The sequence below is a fragment of the Fukomys damarensis genome, unplaced genomic scaffold (assembly GCF_012274545.1).
Source record: "Fukomys damarensis isolate Sample0158 unplaced genomic scaffold, DMR_v1.0_HiC HiC_scaffold_28, whole genome shotgun sequence".
Classification (NCBI taxonomy): domain Eukaryota; kingdom Metazoa; phylum Chordata; class Mammalia; order Rodentia; family Bathyergidae; genus Fukomys; species Fukomys damarensis.
In genome coordinates this window covers 34,789,886-34,817,536 of record NW_022900940.1, presented here as the reverse complement: position 1 = coordinate 34,817,536, position 27,651 = coordinate 34,789,886, and the positions used below count along the sequence as shown (strand labels likewise).

The 27,651-nt window shown below is 33.5% G+C and overlaps 1 protein-coding gene and 1 pseudogene across 17 annotated transcripts in view; one reads left to right on the top strand and one right to left on the bottom strand.

Moving 5' to 3' along the window:
* Tbc1d5 (TBC1 domain family member 5) overlaps positions 1-27,651 on the bottom strand; it is a 552,135-nt gene that overhangs the window by 500,096 nt on the left and 24,388 nt on the right. For 15 of the 17 annotated variants that reach the window (XR_004514672.1, XM_033757108.1, XM_033757102.1 and 12 more), the window contains one exon: positions 11,362-11,420. The exons of the other annotated variants lie outside the window; for them this stretch is intronic. The gene's annotated coding sequence lies outside the window, so the exon portion shown is untranslated. Of the gene's footprint in view, positions 1-11,361; positions 11,421-27,651 lie in introns of those variants that run through there. 17 annotated transcript variants of the gene reach the window in all.
* Positions 26,758-27,651, top strand: part of LOC104854341 — a 2,354-nt pseudogene continuing 1,460 nt past the window's right edge.

Sequence of the window (27,651 nt, the reverse complement as noted above, 5' to 3'; positions counted from 1 at the left end):
TTTGTAATAGCTAAATCTTGGAAACAGCCTATTTGCCCATCCGTTGGAAACTGGATAAAGATGTTGTGGTTTTTCTATAAAATGGAATATTACTCAGCCATAAAGAACGAGAAAATAGATTCATTCATAGGAAAATGGATACATATTGAAGATATACTCCTAAGTGAAATAAATAAGTCACACATGTGTAAATACCGAATAGTTTCCCTGGTGTAAATAATCTGCAACAATGCATAAGATTATGCAACAATGCATAAGATTACTGACATTTAGAAATGGGAAGAAAGGAGCTGAAGGTGTAGGGAAGGTGGGATGGGTAGGGGAAGAGTAAAAAGGGAAAAGAAAAACATGTGAGAGATTGAAAAGATGAAAATAAAGTGTTTGTAGATGGGGAGGGTAGGAGGGGGTGAGGGGAGGGCAGAGGTAAGGGGCAAAAATGAGAATCAAGACTTGTCATGTAGAGGTACAAGATCCCAACAATGAATGTAACTGTACTGTATCCCTAAAATGTACCAATAAACTCAATTAAAGACTGCCTGGCAAGTGCAAGGTCCCCTAAAAGAATAAATAGGTTTGAGAGCCCAATTCTCAGTGTCTTGCCTCTAATAGTCCTGGAGGTTACTTGTGACTTTGTTAGTATGTCCTTTTCCATTTTCTCTATATACGAGGTAGTAAACTTTCACTTGTTTAAAAAACAAACAAGAATTTCTACTTACCTAAGGAAGCCCTACTTTAAAGAAATCTAGTACCTCAAGAGTAAGTTTCTAAAAAGCCGGACATGGTGGTGCACACCTGTAGTCGCAGCACTTGGGCGGCTGAGGCAGAAGGATGAATGTGTGTTCAAGGTCACAGTGAGTACAAAGCCAGCTGAACTACATATTGAGACCCCGTCTCAAAAATAAAAAAGTGCTCGCTTCAGCAGCGCATATACTAAAAAATAAAAATAAATAAATTCACCCTATATTAAACTTTTCTATAGTCAAATCTCTTTTACATTCAAACCCATTTCTTCATAGGCTTTGGAAATCTGACAGACCATCTACAGTTAAATAGAAATACTGTAAGATGTCTTCAATGAAAAACAGTTACAAAAAACAGAAGTTTAATATTTTTTGTCACCATAAAGAAAATATAAAAGACACTGTTAAATTTTACAAACTAATTTATTAATTTACAAATTAATTAAACATTAAGGGCCGGGTATTTAGCTCAGTGACGCCATACCTGCCTCACAAGAGGCAAGGTCCTGAGTTTGATCAAAAAACAAAAAGCAAAAAACAAAACAAAACAAAAAGAATATAAGCACTTAATAAGCCACTTTTGCAGTATAATCTCTAATTTCTACAACTTGATTTTATGAAAGCATTATTATACACGAACCAACATATGAAAAACATAGCATCCTAAAAGTGATACTATCTAGTTTTAAGAAAATTTTCAATAAGGAAACTCAGTCATAAAAATGGCTAGGCCTTAAAGATACTGGGACTATGGCTAAAAAGAGCAAGAGAAATACCATAAAATTTAGAATGCTATTAACTTCATTGAGATATCAGTCCTCACTGCTTTATATATATATCACACCTAAGATATTACTTAGGACTAGACAAAAATTCCGAGGAGATGGTTAAACTACTATAAATCCCATCTGGCCTATTCGCCAGTAAATAATCAAATACAATTTTGAGACATTCTTTTTTCTACTGAATCTTTTATCTTATAAGGTATACAGTATACCATTCACTTGCTGCTCTTTATATAAAATTGTTTAAAACAATTGTATTTCCTATCATTAAATATAAAATAAAAACTAAACGAAACATTATGCCAAACAGGAAAATCTCCAAAAGGAGACAGCAGGTTATTACAGTAATGGAAATTGTACAGTTATGATACAGCCAGGTACCAGCAAAGGAATAGAGAACAGGCAAAATTCTGAGTCCTTATTTGCTGCTTATTAAAAGCATGACCTAGGCTGGGGATTTAGCTCAGTGGTTCCACTGCCTGCTCTGCAAGAGCAAGGTCCTAAGTTCAATCCCCAGTACCTTACCCCCCAAAAAAAGCATGACCTGTGTTTTCTTCTGGAACAGACTTCGAAGTCATTTCTGCTATGAACCATGACTGCACCTGGGCCCAGATACGCCCAACAGGTAACTCAAAGGAGAACAAAGCTTGAGAGATACTTTATATCCTTTGTGACTATAAATCTTGGGTCAAATCTCTTTATCAGCTTTGTATTGATCATTCAGTGAGTGTCTGCCTAGGGGCTGACAAGACAGGACTGATTAGGCCTGAGTTCATAGAACCTCATCCCCTTTCAAGAGTAAGGACACCAAAAGGCTTACAGGAAAATTCAGCCAACCCAGCCATGTCCAGCCATTTGCCTCAACCTGTGATCATGTGGATTTCAGGAAAAGTGAAGCCCCACATAACTGGGACCAACACAGAGAGAATGATCCTTTTTCAAGGATAAAATCACTCCTCAGCGATAGATTCCAGAACTATGGTAGCAGCACTGAGAAAATGATCAACTGGACCCCAGCCCTCTAGCTAATCCTTAAAAGCTGGCCTCCCACCCTCATAAGCGAGGCAATTCTTGTATCTGAGTGTATCTTCTTCAACTCCCTAAACTGGAATCCTTTCCAATATTCCTTCTTTCTAATTAGAGATTCTTCCATAAATTTGTGCTTCAGTTTTAATTTCCATGATTACTAAAAGGAAACATGCTGAAAACAAAATGTCAAAAGTGTAATAAAGATAGTTCAATAAAATCTAAACTCAATGTTCTCAATGCTTGGGCCATTTTCATTTTACCAGGATGAGCCTGCTCATCTAAGCTGACCACTACCTACTTAAACTCTGCTGCTGGTCCTTTACCACTGCTTGCCATATCCAATTATTGGACCCCATTATTCATAGTAACAAGTTTACACAAAATAAAAAAGATCATTTTTGGTAGAATTTTTTATCTTGTATTTGGAATAATAGGAATATCATACTAATGAAAGACTTTTCTCCATTATTTTCTTTCGCTATTATTTAGTTGTATTTTCCTTCACACATAGAAGTAACAACTGTCTTTCTTATCTGTTTTTTTCAATAGCTTGTAGCTTAATTCTTAGTTAAATGCATCTATTTTATGCTGCTGTAACAAAATACCTGATACTGGAATACTTTGTAAAGAACAGAATTTATTTGGCTCATGGTTCTGGAGGACAGAAGTCCCAAGATCAAGAGACAATGACTAGTTACGACCTTCTTTGCTTCCCAATGATGGCACACAGATGGGCAAAAGGTAAGAAATCACTTCCAAGACAAAGAACCTAAGCCAGTGATACCACCTTGCCCTGAAAATAAGACTTAACTAGAAAATAAGCTCTAGAATTTTTCAGGATGCTTGTAATACAAGTTCTACCCCAAAATAATCTCCAATTAAGATTGGCAGCCAGATGCATTTAGCACATCTGATGCAAAAATGACAGACATAGTGAATTATAAAATAATTCTGTATAATTATGAATATTATTGACATTAATATTTACAGTAAATTATAATATAAATTATGTTCAAGTATTTATAAATACTCAAGTAGGCACCTTTGCACAAGAGGTAATCACCTATATAAACAGATGAACTTAAGACTTATTGCTGAATAACGAGAGTACAGACATAATACGTGAATAATGTGTGCAACTGGTAATGAATGGACATGGTTGTGTCTAAGATCTTAATAATTCAATACACTGTGTGTTGTACTGGATATGCTTAATGTACCCAAGTGAAATAAACGTTTTCTGAATTTTGTTGCCTCCAATTTTTAGTTATCATTATGTGGACCAACATTCTTAACTATCATCATTTTTGTGGCCACTGATGTCTCATAAGTCTTTGATTAATATTTGATTTAATGAAAACTCTGTGAAGCCTAGCTTGCAAGAGGTCAAGAGGTCATGACTTGGATGAAGAATTTATGGGATAAAATCGCCTACAGCTGTGCTGTCAATGAGCTACAAATAAGTTACATAGACAAGAAATGCTCATTTAAGGACAGCTCTATTGGAAGACATAAGAGACTGGGTGCCAATGATTCTACAGGGAATGTAGTCACAAGAAACTGAGGCTAGAATTTGGGGTTTGGAGAGTTATGATGATGTTCCAGAAGATGACATGACTGTATTTGAATGAAATATTTGTACATGAATAGATGCAGATTGTTGCACATGAAAAAAAAGACATTCTCTGAAAATAATACGTCTTCTGAATAAGCCCTTTTAAGTCTTTTAGAGCAAAAATTAATATGAGACCCAGTCTTATTTTCAGGGAAATATGGTAATGACATTAATCTGTTCACAAAGGCAGAACAGAACACCTCGCCAGCCACCTACTACCTGCTGTTAAGCACCACCTCCCAACATTTGTGCACTGGGGATTGTGTTTCTAAGAAAGAAACTTTGAGGAAAATCTTCAAATCACACAACCCCTTAATGTTAAAACCCTCATCACTGCTTCATAATTTACCTTTAATATGAAGTCATTTATTTGATTGACCTAGGAAAACATCATTAACATTTTATAAAAGAAAGAAACCACCAGTAAGTTTTTAATTTATCAAACACTAATTCAAATAGTCTAAAATAAGAATATCGATTCAACTAAGGTATATAATTGCTACCTATCATCTACCTCATTTCTATATGCTTTCATTTCTTTAAATGTTATGTTTTATACAGGGATATCAGTAAAAACTCAAATTCCTCTTCTTACTCTAAGCAATAAACTAATGATTATAATTGGTATAAGAAGGGTTCTAACAATGTATGTAAGAGGTGTGGCAAGATTACTGAAAACTCAGGGAAAGCTTTCAAGAGCTACATATTAATAAAACATGGGTAAAGCCAGAAGAAAGGTAAGGAGTAAAGAATACATAAAACACTGGCTCAACAAATATAGATTAACTACATGAGAATCTTTCTTCTTCTTCCCCAAACCCTAATACAATGACAATTTTTATTTCACAAAGACAAAAGAAGTAGTAGTAGGGACAAAGAAGAAAAGATAATTTTTGGAAGTAGGTAAGTAACTTGTCAAAGGAAGTTACCCAACATATATATTTTTGTATTTTACATTTCATCTACAGTCAGATAATGATTAGATTTTTCACATCCCACCTCCATTATCCCAACTGTGAATCTAAAACTAAGAAAATTTAAGGAAAAAGGGGGAAAGAAAAGAAATTAATTCAAGATAGCATCCCCAAACCAAAGATGCTTGCTTTCAGAATGAAAAGGTCTTTTGAAGATACAGCACAAGCAATGAACAAAACCCATTCCAAGACACACCAACATAAAACTTCAAAAATAAATGATTCTATAAGTTCTAGAATGATTTTTAAAAGTATTAAGTAGTGAAAACACGGGGGAAAATGACAATGGGCTTCTTTACAACAGTGAATGCTATAAAACAAAGCATTTGATATTTAAAACAAAATTACTACAACCTGGAATTTTATATCTAAACTACTAATCAAGTCTAAGAGTAAACTTAATATACTTCAACCTTTCACAAAATCTATTATATAAAGAACTGCCCCTATATTACCAAATACCCCATGTAATATTTTATAAAAATCTTGCCAGTTCTGATATACACTCAATTAACTGTTTATCTTTGAACAGAAATTCAAAACTTGTGCAATACTCAGGGAAATTTCTATTCTGGGACTATATCCTGCATACCTAGGATTCCTGCTCCACATCCATTAAATGCCAAAAACTCTCCCACAATCATTTGGACAAGTGAAAACACCACAAAATTCCCTTATGGGGCAATACCCTCCTTGTTTGAAAATCATTAATAAATAAGCCTGATGGTAAGAAAATGAATGCCAGAATGTGGAAACAACAGAAACACTTGAAAGAAAAAAGGGAACATTTTTATCAGTTACAGTAGAAGATATATTTGCCAATTTTGTCCTCTTTTAAATGTCCTTTCTTCAACACATTTTTGGTTCTATTGACAGTGATGTGATAACCATTCTACACCAGATGTGTACTCTTTTATTATTTTTATAGAAACCTTTCCCATATATGTTATTACTCAACTTTTATTTAGATCCAAATTAAAGTCAAATATTCTAATCAAGAATATACATCAATAAGCATGTCATATTTACATAATGCGTGATTTTATTTTGATTTGTCATTGCTATGTTGTTTGTTTTCTAATGTTTTTTGAGCTACATCAACACTAGAGTCAATACTAAAACTCTGTAACCAGTCGGTATAGTATTTGGTATCACATGTCGCTAGTACTTAATGCCCTAAGAAAGTCTTTAAGTATAACAAGATCCCCTTTTTGTATTTTACAAACTTCATATTCAATAAAGTTCTAATTAATTAGTACAAATTCAAATATATATTCATGCCAAATATTTTAACCACATGGGAGGTGAGTGAAATTCTTGAAACAATTCCATGAGAACAACCTTGGTTACTTTCCTAAAATATGACTGCAAGGACCCAATCTTTTGTACACGATATCCATAAAATGGATGAAGTAGGAGAGAAATCTTATGTTTAAGTGAGCTTTGGCTGTACCTTTACTTGTCATAATTATTAAGTAGCTACTCTAAGAGCAAATATATGCCATACTATTATTCTTAAAACTAACATACTACTTTGGGAAATGCTTCATACTGTGACAAACTTAAGTGATAAAGTATAGATAGCAATTTCCTTTGTTACCTGGTATAACAGGCTCTTCTGAAAAAAACAGTTCTGATATTATACATGGTAATGAGTTCAACACTGTGTAAGAATTTTTCTGATTTTTTAATGCACAAATACGCTACTGTGGCTAACTAGTTCAACTTACAAGGTTTCTTATGCTTTAAACATAAATGTACTGAAATTTAAATTTTATAATGATGATGATGATGTAATCTGCTGTGATAGATAAATATATATGAGGAAATTCAAAAGAAAACTACGCAAAAAGAAAAAAAAAATTAAGCTTTTTTGCATTTGCTTTTTCCCCACACAGAATTTCACTAAGGAAATACAGTCAGTTACATTCAAAACTGTTTTGGCAAAACTGCCAACTTTGTCAACACATGTGACTTGTGATATAGCTTTTAAAGGAAAAAAAAAGACCAATGGATCATTTATGAAACTATGAATTCTGAAGATTGAACAAATTGGACTTTCTGTACAATGTCAACTATGCAACCAATTTTATTTAAAAGGCAAAACAAGCAAAAGAAAATCCTCTAGCATTTGATACAAGGTAAAACTTCAGAGCTTTCTACATTATGATGAACTATATTTATCTTTCCATTTCTAATAGTAATACTCTTACTTTCACCTTCAAACTAGGCTCTAAACCTCTACTATATACCAGTTCACCTTTAATAAAAGTTGTAGCCATAAAATAGCCTGTTTAGCAAGAAAGAACGACATAAATATTGGCCATTCAGAGTTTAACATTAAACATTCTAGAAGCTAGAATATGTCAAGATTTCTGTTCAATATACATTATTCACAACTAATAGGAATTATCAAAAATGAAGATACTAAAGTGACTATATGTTTCCATTTCTCCAAAAAGGTCCAACCTTACAACCTATTGTCCTGACAAATTACACACCTTTTCACTTTTAAAAAGGTCTTGGATTAGAAGATAAATCATACAGTCATACTAGCCATTAAAATATTTCATATTATTAAATGACATCTTTTGAGGATTTTATGATGTAACATTCTTACTTGAAAAATCTTTCTAACTTTAAAACTTTGGCTAATTTGCACAGTATCATGTATCCTGTCATTTATGGCACACATACCAGTATCACCCAAATTCTGTTGCTCATCTGTTTTCTGATGTGTTTTAGGTATTCAACCCAGGATGGAGTCTTCCCTCTGTCTTTAGATAATAAACAGAGTTGGAAAGGTCCTTTTCTTTTAGTCTCATACCAAATTCACATCTTTTCTTAATCTTGGAGTCTCCCCAGAATCTTCAAAATACTGTAATTGTATCTATTCAAAACTACAAGTGGCTACCTTCTTGTCCTTTTTATGCACATGTTAAAATGTCTGTGTATTAAACACTATTTAGGATTCATTTAATAGTATGTTTGTACTCATTTCTATAAAAGCTAAGTATCAGACAATCATTCTTTTAACAATATGTATGTGTCTGACTCTGCTAATACTCAGATTTGACCTAAGCACTGGAAATAGCTCTGAGTTTAAGAGTCAGTGATCTGATCTAAATGTTGGTCATCACAAAAGGCACCTGTATGAACTTTGTATGTAATCTTGCTCAATAATGTAGGATCACAAACATCAAATTAGAAAAGTCAAGTGCTTGCCTACAGCCTAAGGTAGGCAGCAACACCACTGAGCTAAATCCCCAGCCCTACTTGCCTAGTGCTTTCGAAAGATGACTAAGTCTAATACAAAGTAAATACACTGAACAAGTTAAAATTATCAGAGATTTTTAAAAAAACTACATTGTTGGGGGGTATTTAGAAACACTCTGGTTCAGAACTACATTATACTATCTACACATACAAAACTGTTACAGGCTTAAAAGAATGGTCAAGTCAAATTAAATGAGTTCTAATCCCAGTGCCAAGACTCACTCTGTTATGAAAAGGACAAAATTATTTAACATCTCTAACACTTCTATTTCCTCCTCCTGAAAACGAAGATAACAGCACTTATCTCACTGTGAACATCAACAAATAATACATATAAATGATATGAGCACTGCGCCTACACATAAGATCTCAATGTTAGCTATCATTTTAAAAATCTACCATTAATGTCTCTTTGAAAAACAAGACCTAAAAAATGATTCTGATGTCAGAAGAAAATTTCACATATATGTGTATGTGGTGTTTGTGAACACACAAATACGTATCATCCAAAAGAAAGATTAGTCGGATGACATTGCTAGTACTACATAAATATATGTTAATAGTGTGGCCTCAACAGATTATCACAAGAGCTAATACACCTTATTCAGTACTGGAGAGACAGCTTGTTTTCTCCAAGAGAAAACCACACTGGCATACTGGAACACATTTAAAAATAAAATTCCATATCTAACAGTATGTGTGGCTGTTCATCTGTAGAACAGAAAAGTCACAGATATGTATGAGACATTTCTAAATCCATGTATCAAAATCAAAAGAAACCACTTCTTTCAAGGCAATTCATACAAAGAAATTAAAGCAACACTCAAATGAAATATTCACATATTCAACTGATGTTTTAAAAATTTGGATATATGCATAACTTACAATTCTATAGTGAAATTCTATATATGTGTGTGTGTATGTGTGTATATATGTGTGCATGTATATACGTATATACATACATACATACATACATACATATATGTGGGGGGGTTAGATTTTTTTTTTTTTTTGCTATCAGGGATCAAACTTGGGACCTTGCGCTTGGGAACCACTGGGCTAAATCCCCAACCCCCTTTTTTTTTTTTTGGTATCAGGGATCAAACTTGGGACCTTGCACTTGAGAACCATTGGGCTAAATCCCCAACCCCCTTTTTTTTTTTTTTTGTACTGGGGATTGAACTCTGGACCTTGTGTTTGCAAGGCAGGTGCAGCACTGCTGAGCTAAATCCTCAGCCCTATTTTCACTATATTTCAAATAGAACTTTTCTTTTTTTTTTTGGCTTTTTGAGACAGGGTCTCACTGTGTTATTTAGGCTGGCCTCAAACTCATGATAATCCTCCTGCCTCAGCCTTCTGAGTGCTGGGATTGTAGGCCTTGCCACCACACCCAGCTCAGTATCATTTTAGTTTGGTAGGTACAATGCAGCATTTTTCAAAAGTGTTAAAATGTAAAGTATATAGTAACTCAATCCAAGAAAACACAAAATAAAGACCATGTTGAGCATATGACATTCTTTTATTCAAATGACTACTTTAACCTATTCAACTACTCAACAACAGAGCCCTACTAAGTACACTATGTTATGATACACAAAATGAAAAAAGAAATTATATTTTTTTGGGGCCGGGAATTTAGCTCAGTTTGGGTGCTGTGTCGGCCTGAGTTTGATCCTCAGTACCAAAAAGAAAGAAAAGAAATTATATTCTTTGGTTAAAAATATAAACTTTACATGAAGGAATTATTAAAGAAACATGTCTTACATCTATAAAGATCTTGGTCCATTCTAGCTTATTAAAATAGAACTTATGATATACAATAAATGTCATTATGACTGATATAAAAATCTATATAAACATCATGCTGTTTTCCAAATCCTCATGTAACGGGGATTTAAACAACAAAGACTATCTCAGTCAAAATTGGAATTCATTTCTATGAATCTTTCTAAAAATGTTCCAGTAGTAAAACAGATTTGCCCCTAAAATAAAACTAAGATACCATTATTAATTCTAAAGCAAGAAATAGGGACCTGTTTTTTGGTATCGGGGATCGAACTTGGAAACTTGCAATTATGAGGCAGGCAGCAGAACCACTGGACTAACTCTCCAGCCTGGACCTGTTTTTTAGAGATATGAAGGACCATGTAGGCTGAAGTTTACATGGTCAATCTCAGTTTACTGATGATAGATGCTATCACTAATCTGTACAAGATTCTATAATAACCATGCACACAACACACTGATATTTTTGCCACCTACAGGTAACCTTAACAGATAAATTTAAAGCTAAACAAAGCATAACTGAAATTGTATGAGTACTATAAATTACCAACAAAAAAAAATCCATGAACATTTCAATGAATATACTTTTGCCTTACAGCTAATACTTTAATTTTCAAGAACCACAAAGAAAGAAAAAAAGCAAAACTAGTCAGTAACAACGCAGCATCTAAAAGCAATAAACTCAAAATTAAGTTATAAATAATTTAAAGCATGTCATGAAGATGTATTAATAATTCATCAGATAAATAATTTACTAAATAATCAAATAAATAAATAATGAAATACATAAATAAATCAGCAAATAAATAATTCTGCAAAATAACCTAAACAATAAGCCACCCAAACAAATTTCAACCTATAAAATGACAATGATTTTTTTTTATTCTGATAGTTTTAAATAAGCAAATGTACATAACCAGATCAATCCTTGTTATATTTGGAAATATTTTTCAATGCTATCATAAAATCCTCATCTTAATTTATAAGAATATATTTTCAATTTTTAAACAACTGCATAGGATTAGTTCTCATAAATTATTAGCATGATTATATCTTCCTCTACTTTACATCTAATATCTTTAACATATTTTCTCTCACATAGCTGGACACTTGGCAATGGTCTTCAATTACACTTTTTTTTACAAAGAGATACTTACAGTATAGGAATGCTACAGTCTGACAGTTTTTCTATCTTCACCAAGTTATTAGAAATGTTCTGCAGGGAAAGAGAACAATAAGAATAACCTAATTGTAGATGACATTTAATTCATTAGTAGACAGTGATTCATAATCCTACAAAATAACAATAAAAGTGGACAGCATTCATTGTAAACTCTGTCAAGGTTTTAGAAGTCTAGTAGACTAAATTCAATCCAACAGAGTCAAGCTTTCTCTATTGGAGCTGACACACAAGCTGTTGCAATTGGCAGTATTTCAGATATGAAAACAAAAAGGACCAAGTTGATTGGCTCACATCTAAAGCTATCTTCAATTTAGGAAGATCAGAGTCCTTCAAAGAACACAGTAAGATCACTTAAATGCTACAAGGAACAGAGTTACAATCTAGCCCATCATAAAGTATGAAAACACAAATAGCCTAAAAACAAGTCCTCATTTATCTTAAATTCTTTACTACCAAAGTATAGTATTTGTGAAATCTGTAAATATGTTGCAAACAATGACAGCTTTCCTCATGGATATATGAACTTTGTGATAGGCTCTAACACATTTAAGGAAACAAAGTCAAAGGATAAAATACATTTGAAGAGAAGAAAACAGCATAAATCAAAGTGCTGTATCTTATATAATTTATCTTAATGATTTCTTATACCCTTTCAAGTTAGATAGTATTTTCCCCATCTTACAGTCAAGGCAATTGAGGTTTAAGACAACTATAGAAACCATACACAATGCCCAAAGAGGAGGGAAGATTCAATCTCTTGTCTATGTAACTTCTATGTGAAGATTCACTGAACTACAAATTGGAAATTAATCTAAAACAGAAATTTCTAAAATATACAATTTCACTTAAAGCAATGGTGCTCCACATAATTTTGTTACCCACAAGGGACATTTGGCAATATCTGGAGATAATTCTGGGTACTGTAACTGGAGAGTGTTTTGACATTAGGAAAAGGGATAGGGATACTACTGAGCATTCTACAATGCACAAGACTTCCCACTCCTCAACAAAGAACTAACAGGCCCAAAATGTTAACAGTGTTGAGGGTGGGAAACCCTAGAGCAGAGCAGAAAGACTTCTAGTAGTATATGGTTTCCCCAAAAAATATATATTTTGTTCAGGATGTTGAGTCTTTTTTCCATGTCTAATATTATATACAGTGAGATATATATCTTAGATAAAAATGTGTATCCTTGGGAAAGCAAATATGTGGGAACTCCTTATTTCTGCTCAAGTTTTCTATAAACCTGAAACTGTGCCCCCAAATTAGTCTTATTACTTCTTAAAGTGTATATTCTTCACTTATTTAACACTAAAATTATAATTAACTTTCTTAGAAGCAATACTAAAATTAAGTAAACCTATAGTCATAAGAAGTTTTAAAATTTTTCATATATCAAAATTTTTTCAACAGACTTAGTATGAGTGCATTAAAAGTTAAATTAATGATCCCTGTAATCCCAGAACTTGGGAGGCTGAAGCAGGAGATTCACTGTGAGTTCAAGGCCAACCTGAACTACATAGTAAGACCTTGTCTCTCAAAAAATAAGTAAATAAAGTTAAATTAATGAATTCATCAAAATAACTAGTCAAGATATTTAATAATATTAAAGAGTCACTGGGTTTGGTGGATGCCTATAATCCCAGCACTTTGAGAGACTGAAGTAGGAGGAGTGCAAATTCAACCTCAGCATAGACATTTAGCGATTTGGCAAGGACTTGTCTTAAAATAAAAAAAATTAAAGAGTTGAGGAGGTGGCAGGGTGGGGTATGTAGCTCAGCATGAAGACCCCTGGGTTCTATCCCCAGTACTACCAAAGGGAAAAAAAACATTTCTTTTTCATAGAGCTACATTACTCTGATGTCATACAATGTATAATCTTCAATGTTCTGTATTTTGCCTAAAAGCTATGAAGTGTTTTCTAAAATATGTTACAATTATTAAAAGCATTTAACAAAATTCAGCAATTTAATCATAAGCTCCAGAAATTATTTTCCCTATCATTGTAAATATTTTCTTTTTTCAACAATTCTCTTTAGTCTCAACACAGAGTTCATTTTTCAACATGGATATAGCTTCTACCATGACATAATACATATTTCCTTACATCAGACCTCTTACATTACATAAACAAAGGAAAAGCAAGAATATACATTTACTTCTCCCATATAATTTCCAATATATAAAGGTTCACGTGGCAGCTCCAAGCATTGACAACTCAAATTCCTATCACCATTTTGCTCTACCATACTTTTTATTCAAAGTCACATCATCTTCCAAGAAGGCTGTAGGAATTCCAATGAGTATTTCCACAGTCCAGCAGGGAAAAAACCAAGGAAAACAGTTTAAACAGCATCACTCCCTTCTAACTCTTAAGTTTCAGCTTGCATATCGTAAACTATAACTTAGCCCTTTGGTTATAATGAACCACTTGAAAGGCTAGAAAATATATAAAAATAGAAAAAGAATCCAACTCTGCTAATATGCTATAAAAATGTGGTTCTTCTTTTTGTTTTAACTAAGGAAGGAAGAAAAGTTTTGTGAGGTAAATTGTAAGAGTGTGCAATGGTGGTTACATTCTTTAAAGAAAATGAGAGACCTACACAAAGACTCATTAAGAAGTTCACTACAAGGGCCTCGGATTTAGCTCGGTGGTTCGCTGTTTGTGCTTTGCAAGCACAACACTGATTTAAACATTACACAATGTATACATGTATTCAAATATCAGTACACTATTAATGTATACAAGTGTGTTTTTATTTATCATTTTTAAAAATAGGAGCTAGGGATGTGCAGCTCAGTCATAGATTATTTGCCAATAATGTGCAAGATCCTGGGTTAGGGCCCTGTACTGCAAAAAAATTGATGTAATTATTTTAAAAGAATGCAAGATTGATTTCAAAACAGTTTGGACAAAGGAATAAAATATCACAAAAAAATGCCTTAAATTATGAGAAAGAAAAGTGTTTTTTTTAATTCAAGGATTACAAATGTTACATAAGAAGGATGTTCTTTAAATCAATTATTAAACACAAATGAAATGGAGAAAATGTCTTTATCTTTTTAATAAACTCTACAGAATATTCCATAATAAATATCTGAGAAGCATTCAACTGGAGGAAAAATTCTGTATAATTAAAACAAATATCTAACATTTAACATCGATATAGAGAAATGCTTATAATATTAAATGAAAAATATAGGACATCCATTATATGTAAATATTTACAAACACACCAATGTGTGAAATATAGTCCCAATCTTTTTCTAGATATAGATATATGATGGCCTATATATATATATACATATATATATATATATATGTGTGTGTGTATATACACACACACACACACACATTTATCTATAATCATAGACCATCATATATTTAAATATGGAAAAAGAGAGTAAACAAAATTTAAGAAAATGAAATTAAAATGATAATAGTTCAGCTCTGCTTTGAGAAGTTTTTTTTTTCTCCATACATCTCATTACTTTTAAATTTTTCTACATGAACCATACTAATCCTTATTTATTTATTTTGGATCAGGGATCAAACTCAGGACCTCACCCTTGCCAGGCACTGTGCTTGCTGAGCTACATCCCCGACCCATGAACCATACTATTGTAATGATTACTGCTGATGAATGACTTTCACCAAAATCAGAGACGATGTGGTACCCTACACAAGTAGATAAAGACAGGCTTCAATTTCTTTTACTACTTGAAATTTGTGTATTAAAAAAAAAAAAAGGTGTGAAGAAACTAACAGAGCTATATCAAATCCAGTGTAGCAAAATATACATTATTCTTTACTTCATAGTAACAACCCAAAGTCTTTGGGCTCAACTTGTATTCAACTTACTAACACTCACACATCATGTCTGTCAGCTTTGTACAAGACATTCCCAAACAAAGGATACATCCATCATTCAGTTTACCTGGATATATTGATTACTTTGCTCATCTGATTCCGTGGAATTTACCATTTGTCCCTCATGTTTCTACAAATCCTTTCACTTTCTGTATTTCTTACAATTTTAAGAAAAATTTTGCCCTGCTCTACATTTTTCTGGTTACTCGTATAGTGAACACATGTAATAGAAATTACATCTTGTATTTTTATGATTTCCTTGCACTGTCTTGTATTTTCTGGAGTTATTGTGTATACACAAAATTATACTGTGGGTGTTAATTCTGTTATATGAAAGTCTCAAAATTACCATTAATAATGTCTCATAATTTACAACACTTCCAAGTTCTCTATATTTTCTAATGTGATTTAATTCTCTAACTACTATCACACCATAAAAAATAGAAAAATAAGAAATTAATATATCTAAACTACTAACAAGTACACGGGGTCAACAAAAGTAGCAATGAATGAACAGACACAGACACAGACACACACACACACACACACACGTATTCTACAGAAAATCAAGGAGGTAAAATGTCACAGTGGGCAGATATATTCAAAGACTGATTCTTAACTAAGACCAAAATCACACACAGCTAGGAAAGTAGTTGTCACCCAAGGGAAATATTACTCATAAGGAATGCGTGAAATGTCTGAAATTACTTTTGCTTGTCACAAATGGAAGTTACTAACCCAGTGTAGTGGTGCATACCTATAACCCTAGCACTCAAGAGGCTGAAGTAGGAGGAACACTAGGAGTTCAAGGACAGGCTAGGCTACATAGTAAGTTCAAGGCCACCCTGAATAGCATCACAAGATCCTGTCTCAAACAAACAACTAAAGAAACAAAAACCAAATGGGAGGTATCACTTGCATCTAGTGCAGTGATGGGGAACCTTTTAGAGCTTTCAGTGATAACAAACAGCATGTCAAGGCAGAACCGCCGTAGGCTCACCACCACTGATCTAGTGTGTAGTGGCCAGGGATGATGCTCTAATAACTGGTATGCACCAGAATACCCCTATATGAATTCTTCAGTCTAGAATGTCAAAGGTACGAGAATGACCAGTAAGAAATGCTGGGGATATAGCTCAGTGGTACAGTTCTTGTTAGCATGCGCAGGGGTGGGGGTATCTGAAATTCAATTTAAGCAAAGAAGTAATGCAAAAGCAGTTACCAGATACAAAGAATAGAATGAGAGGAGTCTAACAAAATGCATCTGTATTTGACAAAAGACTATTCTTTACACTTCCAGTGCCCGGAGAAACTTTTGTAAAAACTAAATGAAGTTTTTAAAAAATCATGTTTAGATGTCTTTGTAATGTTGATTTGCTATGAAAAGTCTCTCGATGTAGCCAGGCATGGTGGTATGTGCCTATAATTCCAGCACTCTAAAAGGCCGAGGAAGAAGGATCAAAAGCTTGCAACCAACAGGGGCAATTTGGCAATTCAACATGAAAATAAAGTTTCTAAATGTTTACTCTGAAATTCAGCCTTTAATTCATCACAGACAAGGGAAGTCACTTTATAGACCAACACTGATCTGAAGACCTCACTTTGAGTAGTACTGATCTAAAACACAAACAGGTCAATATGATGAAACAATGTAAGATAAAAATTGTAATATATATATAATATTCAAATAGAAATGGTTTAAATTTTTCCATACCAATTGAAGACACACAGGGAAAGTATGAAAGGCAAGAAACAAAGTAAAAACCCAGGAAAATATGTAACTCATCTGTTTAGAGGCTACATCACCACAATTAGCACAACACAATTCCCAACTAACATTATCTATTGTATTTTAAACTAAGAATAAGGGCTCATGAACTCTAGATGAACAAAACACTGAGAAGTGAATTTAGTAAGGAAAGTAATTAGAGAGAAAATTTCTAGAGCTAAGATCTCACAATAGATATATGCTGCCTCTGTTGCCAAAACTGTTTAGCTGGTCCAGGGATTTAGCTCAGTGGTACAGCAGCCTACCTTGCAAGCACAAGGTCTGGAGTTAAATACCTGGTCCCCCCCAAAAAAATTGTATTTAGCTTATGAGATTAGGATTAAATGTGTAACTCAAGAAATATAAAAATTAGAACCTTATATTAGCAGAGGCTGAGTATATTTTTAATTATATTGAAATGAATAGGATTCCAATTTCCATTAACTATTCTATTCAATGTCAGGGGAACTACATAAGACTAAGGCATATTTTGCCTGTCAGATTCTCCAAGCACAACAGATGTCTTTACTTTTAGATGCAGTTCATTTAAAGACCCTACTCAGATTTCTAGCAGAAGTCAAATGTAAATTCAAACCTACCTCGTAAAACAGAATTATGGCATCACAACTACTAAGAATCAGAACTAATATCTAGATACATGTTTCATGTTCTTCAAAATGTTTGACATATATCTAACTGAAGCATCACAATAACCCCATGGGATTCCGGTTTTATAGAATAGATATAGTAACAGCTAACTGTTTAGACAGTGAAAGAACATGGTGTGCAGTATCAAAAAATGTATGTCAACTGAATGTAACAACATAAAAATATATCCAAAAGCTAATCAACAGCTGCTTCTTAGCACCATTCCTCCATAATATATTGAAAGGACAATCATAAAGTATACACAGAAAATAAACTAAATAAAAGGATTCATTCATTGATTGTCACCAAATTCAAACAATTTAACAAGAAAATGTCTTAACATTATCACTTACTGAAGATAAGATTCATATGCCATAAACTTCAAGGACATGGAAAAATAATTTCAACAGAAAAAGGGGGGGTTGAATGATAAAACCTTCCTTGTGTATAAGTAGTTTGAGATATTTGGAAAAGCTCAGTGGCAAAATCCTTAAGTAAAATAATTCTCCAAACTATTCTATAGCTGTACTAAGACAAAGGTTTATCTTTTCTTTTTTTACCAGGGATCAAACTCAGGACCTTTCAACTTGCAAGGCAGGCAGAGGACCACTGAGCTAACAAAGGTAACATCTGAACAGATACAAGACACCAATCACCTTGACTTGGTGGTTTAGAATGAAACTACATTTAACACTGGTATACAGAGTGGAATTATTTGTTGAAAAGGACATCACAGCTAGATACAACGCTCAGGGCTGAAGAATATTTAGCCTTATATTTTTCAAGTTTGACAGCCTATACAAAGTTTAAGTCCCAGACCATTCTGACATTAAAAAAAAAAACAAAAAAAAAAAACCAAAAAACTGAAGTAATTCATGGTGCCTTTGGAGTTCCTATAGTCATAATTATACTGCATAAGTTTCAGGCTGCTTCAGGTTGTGTAGAAAGAAAAGGGAAGGCTTTTAAAAATATATCTACATAGGGCTGGGGATTTAGTTCAGTGGTACCATGTCTGTCTTGCAAGTGCAAGGTCCCAAGTTCGATTCTGTTACCAAAAAGAAATATAGAGAGAGATATAGATATAGAGGCTCTTTCATGTATAGAAAACATTATCCAAATTGTATTCTTTTCACTTGTATTTAACCCTACATGGAAGTTGCATAAAATTCTTAAGATAAACTAAAAATTAACATCCTTTAAAAATAGGTTTTTAAGTAGTAAAAGCAAGCCATAACATCTTTTACTTTTTCATCCATAAAAAAAAAAAAAAAAATCGAGCCAGAAAGTAAAAAAATTTTATTGTAACATTTGCACTGCCTTGAAATGTCAGAGTTAGCCAGGCATAATGACAAACACCTGTAATTCTAATGCTCTGGGAGGCTGAGGCAGGAGGATTACAAGTTCCTGATCTGGACAACTTAGTGACTCAGCAAAACATTCTCTCAAAGTTAAAAATACAAAATAAAGAGCTGTAGGTATAGCTCAATGTGAAGGTCAAGGGTTCAGCAATCCCTGGTACACAAAAATAAGCAGACAAACGAAAAACACATTTCAGGGATAACAAAAAGAGTAGGTGGTAGTTCCCTACTATATCTGTCAAAAGAGGATGTGATTGAAATAAGATAGGGACACTCAGAAAGACAAAAGATGCAGAAGTTCTTGGGCCTTAATGCAGGACCTGTTAACCCTACAGGTCTTATCTGTATCTTCCCTTGCTAACTATGAATGGAATGTGCCCTCCCCCATCCTCCTATTCTTGTAGCAAGGACCAGGGGAGCTATAAAAGCAGGAAGGTGCCATTAAGTCTCCAAGAATGAGAACAACTGCTGTTCCATATACAGTGTTATATGAAGAATGAACCAATGGCACCTGTTTTTTTTTTTTTTTAAGACAAAAGATGTTAATGTAAGAGCTGTTTTTTTTTTCCTAAACTAAAAATGTAGTATTCAGGTTTAATTGCAGTGTTGGCACTTGGTGATAAATAAATAAGGGTGGTAGTCAGGGCACTCATCTCTAAAAGGTTCACTATCACTATCTAGGAAGAAGCTCCTTAACACACAAGGAGGTTTTCTTTAAATGTCATACTCATAACACAATAGAAAGTTACCAGCTGCTAGCCCATACCAGTGGTGCCATAAATGTATGAATGTTAGAACCCTTCTTTTGTTAACAGGCCAGGCCCTCTTCAGTTCTTCTCAAGCTGAAGTCCCTTCCCACTCTTCTTTCTCAAAGATTTTGCCTATAAATATGTGCTACTGCTTCTGCTTTCGCTTCTGTTATCAATGAACCAAGTGCCCATGTGCATCCTGAATCAAGCTTACCACATGTATACTCTAATAGCTAAAGTCAATGATAATGAACTCATAGATATGAGTCTAGGAACAGAACCTAAAATTGTTAGAATAAAAAGTTTTCTTTCAAAATTAGTGTTTTATAAAATAATCTTTTCCACTCCAGAATAACTCACTAAAATTGATACCTGAAAAGAATATACCACATTTATATTACTTCTTCATAAATCCAACTCTAGAAATAACTGACCTTGCCCAAAAATTTTATGCCTTTTATGTTGGAAGGGTACTATAACTTTCTAGGGTTAAACAGCTGAATCCACCAAAACACTAAATACACCAAAGACTAAGACTACTTTTAATAGAGGAAATAATATTGGAGATGAAATATGAAATATATCTCCCATCCTGTTAGCTGTCTGATATGCCAAGAACATGTTCCCTAAAAATCAAAGAATGAATTCTAGGAACAAGGGAGGTTAAGAGTGGGAAGATATTTGTTGATAGGATAGTTCCTGAGGCAAAGGAGGGATCCCAAATGGGTAGCCAAAGACTTCACACTACAGGGGAGTTTGAAAGAGTGAAACTCATGTGGGTATAAAGTGCACTACAGACATGATCATCCAATAAGGTTGCAAGTATAGTCACATAGGTTAACAGTGGTCCAGTTGGAAAAGAAGCCACCTAACAAGTATGGATGGAAAGAACAAAGACTTCTCCTAGGAAATGGTGGGTCCAGAGGTCTCTGGTCATCTACGAGAGTGGCTAATGTCTATCTAGACTTCATTAGGCCCAATGTTTGTCCTTTGAGGAAGTATATAGGTCTGGACATCTTGACTTTATATTGAGGCCTGGTCTCTAACAAATGTCTCCAGCCACAGTTGCGGTGTGGTTTACCTTTGTCCAAACTCTCTGGAGGACCTATCTGTAGGTGACTGCTTATAATATTTCTACCTAATTCAGCTGTCTATAATTCTTTGACTTTATACATACATACAGACATGCATGTGAGCACATACACACTCTAGTGAGGTATTCTTTTCAAAAATTGAAGAAACATTTATTTTTGCATTGTTAACCCTTAAATCATAGTATATGTTATAGTATAGAAGAATACTAGGTAACCATGTTATAGATAATTTTTCAGCAATTAAGGACTAACTCTAGTATTAAATTACAAATATCAGCAAGAAAATCAAGAGGAACTAGTTCATGCCTTGTTCTCACCTAATTATAAAAATTATCTTAAAAGGTTATGTGACTTCTTTCAAATCCTATATAAAGTTGTAACTATTCATAATTATATATTTAAACTTAAATCATATTAAATTAAATATACTGAATTTAAATTATCTTTACAAATTTTTATAATTAAACAGTCATAATTTATATGAAATCCTTCAAGAAAAAATTAGATCTAATCTAAAATTTTAAGACCATTTTAAAAATAAACTCATTAATTTCTATTAGACTAACATATGTAAAAAGACATAGGTTATTACTTTTGCATTTAAGTTCTCTTTAACAAGGGTAAATAAAAATCATTAAAGGTTATTTTAAGTTTTTAAATTTAAATTAGTGCATTTCCTAAACTTTGGCATTTTTGGGTAAATCCTTTTTGTTTAAAAATTATAAACTGTCATATAATCATAAATGCAATTTTAATGTGCTAATTTAAGATAATTTAAATTCAAAGACATAATGAACAATCATTACAACTTTTAATTACATTATATTTGAGATACTTCTATTACTTTAAGAAAAGAATTACAGGTCATCCACTAACTCCACTTCATTTTACTGTCAAGATATTTTACCTCATACAAGAACTAGTCCTGTACTCCAGAGGAAAAAAACATTCTGGCTTTGATGTTACATCCTTTTTCTCTGTTCAGTAACATTTATAAAATTTTCAGTCAAATATAACCTATGCCAAAAATAGTTAACAAAAACTAAGTACATTTACAAGTAAACATCTAAGAACCACTTAGACACACCTAAATTTAATTTCCCAGATATTTCCTGAAAAACATAAAACTAGTGTAATCAAATATTTTTACAACAAAAATCAATGCAACAAAATATCTAAATAAGAGAAATACTTCATTCTTCTGCTAAAGACCCAAGTATGTCTCCATATTCTAAAACAGAAAAATCAGAAGACAAACAATGAAGAGTTCTTTATGACCAACTTCACCTATGTGACTGAAGCACATGCAATGGTTACTGCTACTCAAAATAATTTCTTCACAATTACAAACATAAACTAAACAATAAGTAAAAATTTTATAGTTTCTTTCCACAGAAAGCCAAATCAATAAATTAGGAAAAAGCAAAAAGAAATACAAAATATTCAACATGCTATTCTCAATACTCTAGATAATCCATGGATGAGCTTTATCAGGATGAGAAATTGTAATACTATAACACAATATTGTTACAAGTACCCACATTTCCATCAACCAGAATTTATAATAATATTCAAAGTATGCATTCAAATTTACATAAATATGAAACCATATTTGCTTCATATTGTTTATTTATTAAACAATAAACAGATAAAACTGAACCCTACTGCTCACCATACCCTATCATAAACTTGGTGTGTGGTTTCTTAATTTCTTTTCCTGGCTTATTTGGATATTTTAGTAACAGCTATAGTTTGTGTATTTTTCAAGTAACATAAATGGTACCTTACTATATTTGCTTATTTTTAATTTTTGGTGTGTGTTTCATTTGTGGGGACTTGGGATCAAAACCTTTCCATTGAGCTAAATTTCCAGCCTTTGTTTTAATTTAGAGACACTATTTTGGTATGCTAGGCTTGAACCTGAGATACTCCTGCCTCAAGCTTGAGTAGCTAGCTAGGAAAGGCATCTTGGTTCTTCTAATTCAACATGACTTATAATAGCTACTGGTACTTATGCTTCTTATCTGTTATAAAGTAGTAAAACATGTATACCGTATGTTTTTAATCCCCTACTGATGAACACTGAGGTTATTTTTAATTTTTCACTATTATCAACTATCCTTAATCAGGTCTTCCTGTTCATATGAAAGAGCTTCTCATATAGCAGGCTCTCAACTATGGATTTATTGACCTTTGTGGGCTACATATTTCATTATTGGGGTATGTCCTATAAATTATAGGATGTTGAACAACATCCCTGGCCTTTACCCATTTGATGCCAGTAACACTCCCCAAGTGTGACAACCAAAATGCCTCCAGACACTGCCAATAATGCCTAGTGTAAAATTACCCTCTGTTGAGAACTGCTACTTTAAAGTACAGAAGTACATACAAAAGTAAAACAAACCAGCTACAGCAGCATATGAATAATCTGTGCTGAGTAAGGCTTGAGGCAAGAGAAGCACAAATTTCAGTACTACCTGGGCAACTTATCAAGACCCTGTTTCAAAATTAAAAAAAAAAAAGATGGGGGGGCTGAGAGGGCCAGGAGAATACAGCTAAGTGGTGCAGTATCTCTACATCCAATCCTCAGTACTAGGCAAAAAATTTAAAAAAAAGTAAAATTGGTGAGTTATATATATTTTGCATTTTACTGGATACTACCCAACTCGTCTCCAAATAGCTCTATGAATTTACATGCTCCCACCAGCATATAATACCTCTGATCTCCAAATATCCTTGACAAAATCTCAATGTCTGATTATTTAAATTCTCCCAATAAAATAAATCATTAATTTTCCAAAGGGAGAATGCCACTGGAACTTTTCAAGAATAAGGGGTACCTATATGCCACTTCTATACTCTAAGCTTCAATAGAGGAAATCACCTACATTATATTCCCTTTGCCTCTTTTCTGATAGGCCTTTTACTTGGCATATATGCTATTAATGTTAGTATAATAAGTTACTTCTAACTTTTACAACTTATTCCCCCTGGAAGCTTTGTAATTGTGATACTTGAGCCATATTTCCTAATAAATCTTCCAAGACTAAGCAAACTCACTTGAAATAATTTGACTGATGTCAAACACTTATCATAAAAAAATCACTTTTAATTCCTGACCTGTAAATATAAAAGGCTAGACATACAGAATTATACAATCACAATATTTCTAAATCCCCATCCAAAGAATTTATTAAATAAGTAAACTAAAATGAATCTAAAAATGGACTCAAAACTGAATCAAAATGGTGGACTACACACACATCCTGCTTTCCATATTTCACACCAAATCCACAAAAATTACACCTGACATTTCTGTTTTCTAATTGGTATTCCTATGTTAAACTCAATGTTAACTCCTATGCGTTAGTTCTGTGAGATGCCTGTTGCTTAGACAATATAAATTATCATTTTGTATAAACAATCTTGTATGGGTTTGTTACTGGTACACTGAAATGACTAGTGAACCAGACTAGAAAAATCAAGGCAAGAGGAAAAACTTAAAAAAAAAAAAAACAGAAAGAAAACTAGATCACTCTAACGTTTTTTAAAAAAAATACATAATTGCTGCAAAGTAAGAGATGCTCTGAGACAACTCAGAGTGAGAAAAAATTTTAGCCAGCTATTCAGATGACTATTATCCTAGAATATATAAAGAACTCAAAAAAAAAAATCAAACCCACAAAATTTAAAGACAAATCCAAAAATGGAAATAAAAAGACACTTCTCAGATGAAGAAGTAGAAACAGCAAATAAACATATGAAAAAACATTCAACATCACTGGTCATTTGTGAGATGCAAATTAAAATGCTGAGATTCCATCTCCAAAAAGAATGGCTGCTATCAAGAAATCAACCAATAACAAATGCTAGAGGGGTTGTGAGAAAAAGGAACCCTTCTCCGCTATTGGCAGGAGTGTAGAATGGAGCAATCACTGTAGAAATCAGGGTGAAAATTTCTCAAAAAACTAAAACTAGAGCTTCCATTTGACACAGGTGTATCTCTTTTTGGTTTCTTCTCAAGATTTAAAAACATCATACTACAGCAATATATGCACATCCACATTTATAGCTGCACAGTTTGTAATTAGCTGAATTTTGGAAACAGCCCAAATGCCCATCAACTGAGTGGATAAAGATGTGTTTTTTTATACAATGGAGTATTACTCTGCCATAAAGAAGGATTGGTTCAGACATTTACAGCTAAATGGATGAACCTTGAAACCATACTCTAAAGTGAAATAAATCGGACATACATGTTTAAATACTTCATTGTTTCTCTGGTGTGAGAAACCAAAAGTAAAAATAAAGTGTGAAATATATACTGGATGTTGGAAAATGGGAAGAAAATGTTCAAATGGGAAGGGGAAAAAAGGAAGAGGGACGGAAGAAGAAAGGAAGGGACAATTTAAGAAGGAAAATAGAAGGAAATCACGAAACAAAGCTTTTGTATATAGGGAGAAGAAGGGGCTTGAGGGGGAACGGGATAAAATAAAATAAAATGTATTTTTTAAAAAAGTGTTAGGGATATAACTTAGCAGCACTGTGCCTTCCTGGTAAGCACAAGGTCTTGAGTTCGATCCTCAGTTCCAGAAAAATAAATAAATAAATAAAATTTAAAAAGATGCTCTGACAGAGTTTCAAGTATGAGAAGACATGTATTTGAAGGAAGAGAAGTCTGAAGGGGCTAGGGATTTAGCTCAGTGGTGTTGCTTGCCACCTGCCTCACAAGCACAAGGTTCCAAGTCAATCCCCAATAAGAGAAGTCTGAAGAGTACCAATGACATAGAGTACATATTAAGAACATCTAGGCCTGCTATCCCTCACCACTTTTCACCCAGGCTGCTACTCCAGGGCCAGGGGTAGTAGCCTGGGCCCTCAAGAAGGAAACAGTAACTATGGGCTCTTAGTTAAAACCAAATTATAGAAGCCTGGTACCCAACCTAAAAAAACATATGCCTCAACATACTGCAGTAAAAGATCACTAAAGGTTTCTGAGGAACTGGATACATGGCACATACCCGCATTTACAGCATTTGGAGAGGCTGAGGCAGGAGAGAATAAGTTTTACAGAAGACTGCACAGTTCAAACCTCATCTGGGCAACTTAGGAGAGAGAGAAAAAAGAAAAAGAGGAGAGTGAGTGAGGGAGGAAATTTTAAAAGGTTGGGCCTATTGCTTGGTGCAAAAGTCCTGGATTCAATCCCCAGTCCAGGTGGTAAAGTTTCTGAGGGAATATTTTGAATGATCAGTGTTTTAGAAAGGGTAATTCAGCAACAGTAAAAATAAACTAAAAAGAGGAAAAAAATATTCACAGGAAGGTCAGTCAATCTGGACATAGTAAAGGCATGCAGGATCCTGAAAGCTAGATGGAAGCTTACAAACACAAAGGAAGATTAATGTAGATATAGTGTAAGAGGAAAAGATAGGTTAAAGATTGCCTCCATTCATTTATACTTTTACAAAGTTATTATGGGACTCTTTAAATACTGGAGGGCCAGGGATTTAGCTCAGTGGTTTTGCTGCCTGCCTTGCAAGTGCAAAGGTCAACGTTTGATCCCTGGTACCAAAAAAAAGAAAAAAGAAAAAAAAATAAATTAAATACTGGAAAGGCAAATACCCCAATTAAAAACTGGACAAAAGATCTCAATAGAAAAATATCCAAGCAAGATATAAAAATGGCCAATAAACACATGAAAAGATGTTCAACATCACTAGTCATTGGGGAAATGCAAATCAAAACCATCATGAGAAGCAAAGTCAAAAAATAGTGGGCCGGGGATTTAGCTCAGTGGTTTCGGCACCTGCCTTGCAAGTGCAAGGGCCCAAGTTCCATCCCTAGTACTAAAAAAAAAAAAGAAAGGAAAAGAAAAAGAAAAATGGTAAAGGAGTCAATTCCAAGTTCTATCTCCCTGGAGAAACTTCAAAAGGCAAGCAGTAACATAACTGTTAGGATCAACTCTACCAAAACTACAAAAAGTTGGTATTTTACAACAACTATGCAAACACTACATCAAGAGAAAGGCAAATTAAAATCCATAAAAAGTGCTTTGTGCTATTTGTATAGGTCCTAGCCCCATCCCTTCCCTGACACAAAAAGAAGCTTAGCCATCTTTCCTATGTGGTACCGTGGTTTCTGGTACTAGAGAGAGCAAAACAGACCTTACTCACAAATTATTGTTTAACTATTTAACCCATATTTGAGTTCATCTCCATTTCACCTAAGAATTTAGGGTAGAAAAATAGTGACCATCTTGAAAACACAGCAAGCAGAAATAACAACACATAGATGCCTAGAACAAAAATGTCATATCTAAATATATTAGACTACCTAGGCCCCAGAAGCAAAAGCTAAAAATAATTTCTTGAAAAAATTACAAGTAAAGAGGAATTTAGAAGATACTATGCATGTAAACACAAAGATGTATAACTAGAGAAGACTTGAGAAGACAGTAAGCTTTTACTTTGGAATGATTTTTAGGCTCAGTGTAAGTAACGTGGCTAAAAGGGTAAAGAAGTGTCCTTACGCAGAGCCAACTTGCAGACTGGTAAAGACATTCTTCACACTGCTTTTTTTGAACTTCTTTTGTTTCAGTTCATGTCATATAAAATTGTTTCCATGTACAAATGCTACGAAATAGAATTTACTGAGCATACATAACAAAGAATAAAGTATTCACAAAAATGGTTTGGGAAATCAGTTTTAAAAAAATAGATTGCTGTAGCTCTCAACAATGGGGGAGGGGGGGAGAAGGAGGGAGAGGGAGGGAGGG